The sequence below is a fragment of the Hippocampus comes genome, unplaced genomic scaffold (assembly GCF_001891065.2).
Source record: "Hippocampus comes isolate QL1 unplaced genomic scaffold, H_comes_QL1_v1.1 scaffold47, whole genome shotgun sequence".
In the NCBI taxonomy this organism is placed as follows: Eukaryota; Metazoa; Chordata; class Actinopteri; order Syngnathiformes; family Syngnathidae; genus Hippocampus; species Hippocampus comes.
This window is the reverse complement of record NW_017806029.1, coordinates 452,975-460,134: the sequence shown is the minus strand read 5'-3', so window position 1 is coordinate 460,134 and position 7,160 is coordinate 452,975.

Genomic DNA, 7,160 nt, shown 5'->3' with positions numbered 1-7,160 from the left:
GGGGGGGGGGGGGGGGGGGGGGGGGGGGGGGATCTCCCCCTAAAAAATGAAAAAAAATGTGAGGGGAGAAAATGCAATGCAAAAATCATCAGCCGTCGAGTCAGCAGCCCCTTTGTTTGTTCCTTCTTTTTTTTTTTTTTTTGGTTCCGTCACTTTGTTTTTCCTCTGTGAAGATGTATTTATTTTGTAGTTTTGTGTAAATGTGATGTTTAATGAGACAAAAAAAAAGCATTCATGTAAATGTGACTTGTACAGTTGTTTCCTTTTCCCCTCCCTTTGTTTTGCTCTACATGGTTTTCAGTTGTTAAACGGTTCTACTGTGATGGAGGACACACACACACATGCACCAGCTAATGCCTGTAACTTTGGAAAATGCTAATGTCCTCATGCCATAAATACATTTTTGAAGATAAACTGCCAAACTGTTGTAAAGATTGTCTAAAGTTGTATTATGTACAGAAAAAAAATTGTTGCTCATACAGTTTTGCATTTTATGAAAAAAAGTATTCCCTGTAAAACAGACATTTACAAAAAAGATGTAATTTATTTAAGAAAATAATTCATTTTCCTTTTTTTTTGAGATTTACTATGTTGAACTTCTGAAGTTAAAAGATACAGTAATTAAAAAAAAACTAACAAAGTGTAAATATATACATATATACATTGACTGAGGTATTTTTATAAAACACGTCTTGCTTCAATTTAAAATTTTCAAATGTGTTATCATGCTTTGTAAAATGAAGTCCAAATGGGGTTTTACATTTTCCATTAAAATGGATTTATCAAACCAAAAATGTTGTCTTCTTTTGGATGAGTTTACAGTCATGTGATTTAGTAGAGAGGGTGACATGGCAGATTCAATTGGCACGAACGCTTGTTCATTTAGTATAATCCCAAAAAGATTTATAAAATGTGTAAATACATTAATGAACATGAAAATGACGTCTGATGTGTGAAATGTTTGCGTTTCAAAGACGAGTCGATACTATATTCCAAAAGCTCCACACTTGCACTTTCACATCATCGCCATTGGATGGCAGTGTCATTCTGTTTGTTGTTCCTTGCGCCGTGTTATTGAATTATGCTAGTTTTGGTAATCCCCCAAAAAAGGACAAAAGCTCCACACTTGCACTTTCACATCATCGCCACTGGATGGCAGTGTCATTCTGTTGTTCCTTGCGCCATGTTATTGAATTATGCTAGTTTTGGTAATCCCCAAAAAAGGGCTACAAAACCAAATAAAATTGATGAAATTTAGAAGTTTCACGAAATATAACCACTTTTTTTTTCCATTTGAAATATTATTGATGTTATTTCTTGTGTAGTAAAGATGACAAATAATACGAATAAATGTGGCGTATATTTATTTTGTGGTCCGCTTTTGTTAGGAGCCTAGCAAGAGTTCTCTGAGTGCTGTTCTGCTTTGATATTGGAGAAAATACATTTCTGCCTCCTGCCTGAAGGAAGGAAAGGAACAAGAGATCACAAAGAGTCGAAAAATGATGTGGACAAATCGCACTCATACCAGTTCATTACTCCAACTTGGGATCGGACCGGGAAACCTTCACAGACAGACACCTTGCATCAAAGTAAATACTCATAAAAAAAAAAAATAAAATGTAGGCTCAAGAGTGGGTCATGTATTCTGGTCTCTGCTTGTCATGCCTAGTTTGTGGTGACGTAAGAAGAAGGCGACGAAGTGAAGGTTGTTGTCGCGTGTTGAAAAGAAAACGGCGATAAACTCGCGGCACTCCCAAGTCGGTCCTAAATTATCATTGTTGGAGCGATTTATAAAGCCTCTAAACTCGGACGTTACACTAATATTCGTAAAACTAATTAAAACAAAACAAAACTACAACTATAAAACAAACTACAGTGAAAAACTATTATAACCTTGGTCAGTACGGCATAGACCACGACCAAACTACAGTATTGTAGTTTGGTTTGCACTGAGTTGTGTTCTTTTTTTTGTATTCATGCATTTATCAATTACGAGGAAAACTACACTCGTCAGTGATATGCACACACAACAACTTGATAAAAAGACCCATACCTATCTTGCACTATTCTTAAACTTAACGTAACCCCATAAATGGTCCCGGTTGGTTCACGTTTGCAAAATACTTCATCCAACAGCTATTATGGATTCATTCAATATCCATGTACTGTATAATAATATTCGCTCTTGTCATCAAATTTTTGCTTGAAGAACAGAGGGATCTTGTGCCAAGAAATTCCTGCCCCAATGTATTGTTAGAGGAGAAAATTGGAGGCGCCTTTCCAGCCATATTGAAATTATTAGCCGATTTACGTTTCGCAGTTTTGAAACGCAAAAGAATCAATCATTTTTAGATGAAGAATGATTTTAACCTTTTGAGGGACAGCCGTTACGACAGTGGACGGCTCATCGTGTTATGAAAAGGTTTAATGTGTTACTCTGAACCTGATGTCAAATGCATTTCCGTTCAGGTGAACAATATCATTTCATTGTTCTCCATTTCCAATTTTGATTCAATTGCCCCATTTGTTTACAATGAGTACCGCCTAATTATCAAACATCCGTGCTGTTGTGTGTATTATGCGAGAGCGAGCGAGCAAGCGAGAGACAGGAGTCAGTGCTGACATGACTAATACTGGGATCAGCGGCCATTCATACTTTCAAAGCTTAACTGGAAACACATATTATCCTGGTCCCCATTATATAAGTCTAAACTCCGTGTGTGTGCGTGTGCGTGTGTGTGTGTGTGTGTGTGTGTGTGTGTGTGTGTGTGTGTGTGTGCGCGTGCGAGTGTGCGGGTGTGTGATAGGTTAACTGGAGTACATGGAGGCAGTAGTTCACCACTGAGTTCAGGCAGAGGTCATTCCTGAGCTCTTCTTTCTTATCCTTCCTTCTCCCTCGTTTTCTTTTCAACTCTAACGACCAATTTGATGTTATTTTCCATTCATCCATTCTGTAGCCTTATTCCCAAACGTGTGCTATTTCTTTTCTCCATATTCGGAAACTTCCTGATCACTTCTGAACTCCCCGTGTCTCTCGGGTGAATGGGGTTTTTGGCCCGATAACACATTAGCGTCGGCGTTTGTGTGCGCGCGCGTGCGCATTCAAAATACAAGGAGTGGTTGTGTCTTCGGGGTTCAGCCATAGGTCACTTGTAATGTAAACCCCGCCACAACTCCATGTCCTTGCTTAAAATAACATTGCGCAAGAGTATTGACATGCAGCTTTCAAGAATAATACTGAATTTATATGTCTACATCCATTGCACATGTCATCCGAAACGTAAATATCCGTTCTTCTAGAAAGGAGCGTACAACGTGTGCAGTGTCGCCGTTTCAGTCGAAACTCATCTGAGTGACATTGATATCCCCCTTATGGCCGAGTGAGACTTGGCTTAGGCAGTAAGTGTGTACAAACAGGAGCGCTTCTTCAAAGAAAGACAAGGTGTCATAAATCGTGGGTGTCGACAGCGGGCAGCTTCCTGCTGCTCCTCCCTGTCTGAGTCGAAAGCCTGTAGTGACAGAGCAATGACAAGCAGTACAATACACACGTACCTGTAGAATGGCAAGGACCACACACACCCACACACCCGCGCGCACTGCCTCACTTAATTGTGAATTGGATATGGCCTGTAATTTATGTTCTAATGTTGTAGTGCACAAGTAATGAGTGGAATCTCTAAATTCAAACCCGAACAGTTCCATGACATTGTTTCACCTCTGACCCGGATTGCAAAACAGCTTTTCCCATACAAAACAACGGAAGCGGAAATAATATCACATCATATATATTAACTCTGTGGGGAATTGTCAAATAACATTTCAGTCATCCAAATGCGATCATAAGATGCAGCCATCCATTCATTTTCTAATCTGTTTATCCTCACCGCGGGTGTGCTAGAGCCTATCTCGGTTGTCTCCGGGAAGTAGGCGGGGGACACCCTGAACTGGTTACCAGGCAATTGCAGGGCACACACACAAACACCAACCATTCACGCTCACAGTCACACTTAAGGGCAATTTCAAATGTTTCATTTAACTACCGTGCATGTTTTTGGAATGTGGGAGGAAACCAGAGTACCCAGAGAAAATCCACACAGGCGCGGGGAGAACATACAAACGCGACACAGGAAGCTTCCCTCGGCCCCCCCCGACAATCCACCCAGCCATGACCTTGGCAGTTTTTCAACTTGCCATTCATTTCAATGCCGTGAAGATATTACTGCTTCTATTGTAAATATGAATGTCAATGTCAGACAAAGGTAACCCACGTAAATACATCAAATGCAGTTTTCAAATGGAGATTTTATTTATTAAGGGGGGAAAACAAATACAGTATGAAAAGCTACCTGGCCCTGTGTGAATAAAAATCTTGCAACGCTTGTTAAATCATAAATTAACTGCAGCTAATCACATTTGTGGGAAAAGCTGAGGTTATTTTCACTGACCACACCCACGCCTGATGACCTCCAGACATGTTCAGTCAAGAAATCACTGAAATATGCCACGATCCAAAGAAATTCATGAACGGATGAGAAATAAAGTAAACTCTCTCATTCTGGACAGTTTAAAAGTCATTCCGAAATCTTTCGGACTTTAGCTCATAATAAATCTCAAATGGTGAGCACTATTATCCACAAATGGAGAAAACATGGAACACTGTGAACCTCTCTGGGAGTGGTCAACCTTCAGCGACCTATCAAGGAGGTCAGAAAGGAACCGAGGAGAAAATCCAATGAACTGCTGGCCTCTCTCAGTTACGGTCAGTCGGTGTTCATGATTCAACAATGAGACAAAAAGGGGGCCAATACAAAAATAAGGGCTACGACAAAAAACATCGCTGACCAAAAAGAACAGAAAAGTTCTGGATTGATGAGACGAAAGCAGAATTTTTTTGAAGATTTACATGTAACACAGCATTTCGAAAAAGAACATCACACCAACAATCCAACATACAATTGTCTGGGGCCGATTTGCTTCTTCAGGATCTGGATGACTTGCTGTGATTGATAGAACCATGAATTCTCATCTTGACTGGAAAATTCTGCTGTAGAATATTCGGCTATCAGTTCGTGAGCTCGAGCTGAGGCACAAGCGCTGATGGGTTTCAATTAATTTTTTTCGAAACACTTTTGGTTTAAAAAATAATAATAAAATAATAATAAATAAATGAAATAAAACGTGATCTTTTCAGACAATATTGTGAGTTTTCTAAGCTCAAAGTGAGGCCCGGAATAAAGTTCAACATCAGACCCAGGCTGCGGCCTCCCGCCCTGCCTCCACGATCATATTGCAGTGTGTGGAGGTCACGGCCCCCCTGCCGTGTTTTCACCATCATGAACTCGCACGAGCCCGCTAACAACAGCTGGCTGCAAGTGCGCACAACAGCGGGGTGCAAGTGTGTGTGTGTGTGTGTGTGTGTGTGTGTGTGTGTGTGTGTGTGTGTGTGTGTGTGTGTGTGCGGCAATCTTCCATTTGGGTGATGTGTTTGCACCTTGTAAAAGTCAACCACAGGTGCGCGTTGTTGTCACTGACCAACTGACCCAACTTTGGCCACAGACAAACCTTTCTTCCCGTGTTGAATTTTATTCGCCCATGAAAAAAAATAAAAAAATTGTTAATCAAATCACATTCGCAGAAGATAACGAGGTATGTCAAATTATATTCTCTTGTTTTAGTTGGCAGGTTTGAATTTCCCTTGAAAATAAGATATGTGTAGTTTTTAAAAATGATTACTGCTGAAACCATCTGGTCGTCATTTAAACTGTTGTGATGAAGTGACTAAAAAGATGAACTCATCTTTATTTTTGACACGTATGATTTAGCTCTAAAAAAACAACCCCGCGCCCCCCCAAAAAAACGCAATTATTTGCTATTAACGACTACACCTGAAAATGAAGAACCTTTTTGACCTTTGCCACAAATTTTACACCCCATTTGTATTATATACGGCATTACTTCATATAATTATGTTAATGTTTCCCAAAGTGATTTCTGGTCCAGTTTTGGGGCTATAATAAATGAGAGCAGCTTTAGACATCATTAGTAAGCCGAGATACATAGTTCAGGTATGTACTGCAATCAACTTTCCATCATGTGTATCGTCTGTTTTATACGGCAGTCTCAAAGCGCGATTGCTTTGAAACGACGCAATTTTTCAATGTTCTATCAACCAGGCCACCAAATGTTGGTTTAGTCTGCATGCAAACACATGAGTCTGATTTGTCATTTACTTTGATACCACTGTATGAAAGGCACTTTCACACATGCCATCGTTCCGAAAGATACCGAAAAAAAAAACCCAAAACATGTCGCAAGATTCTTTCGTGAGTATTTAGGGGAGAATAATTTATAAAAAGATTGTCAGTATATGTAAATGAGTATTTGTGGGTGTGTGTGTGAGTGTGTGTGTGTAGAGGTGGGTGGGTGATAGGTAATGGGGCAACGACTGTTGGATGTGTAGGGGGTAGACTAGGTTGAGATGGCTGGGGTAAGATTGGGGTGAGGGTTTAAGTTGAGGGCAGAGGGGAACGAGAGGAGAAATGTGTGTGTGTGTGTGTGTGTGTGTGTGTGTGTGTGTGTGTGTGTTTGGGTGGGGGGAGGTTTAAGTTAAGGGCAGACGAGAGACTGCCTGTGTGTTTCTGTCCTTTGAACGACCCCTCCCCATTTCTACACATGAATGCAATACCCTCATTTTAGTATGTGTACATATGATGAGAGAGAGAAGCAAAATAGCATAGATCGAAAGTATTAAAGTAGCGATAAGGAATTATTCTTTTGTGTTGTTTTTCTCCTCTGGACTACTCCCCCTGCTGTTGTGAAGTAGAAATGGCTTTCAAGCTTCAGTGTTTTTTATCAAACTCGATTAAGCACAAACATATGGTCAGAAACCAAAGAAGCATCCAAGCTAATTTATTTACATCTTTTTAAAAAAACGATACACAAAATGAAGTAACACCTGAAACAATCAGCGCGTGGACATGGCCAAAACGCACAACACAACATAACAAAAATTGAAGGAAAGAAAGAAAACCTTGGATTTACTTCACCGGCTAAGTTAAGCTAATTGATTCGCTAACATGACAGTTATGTTAGCATATCCAATTAATATCTTATTGTCTTTCATTCTAAAAAAATGCTATATATATATATATATATATATA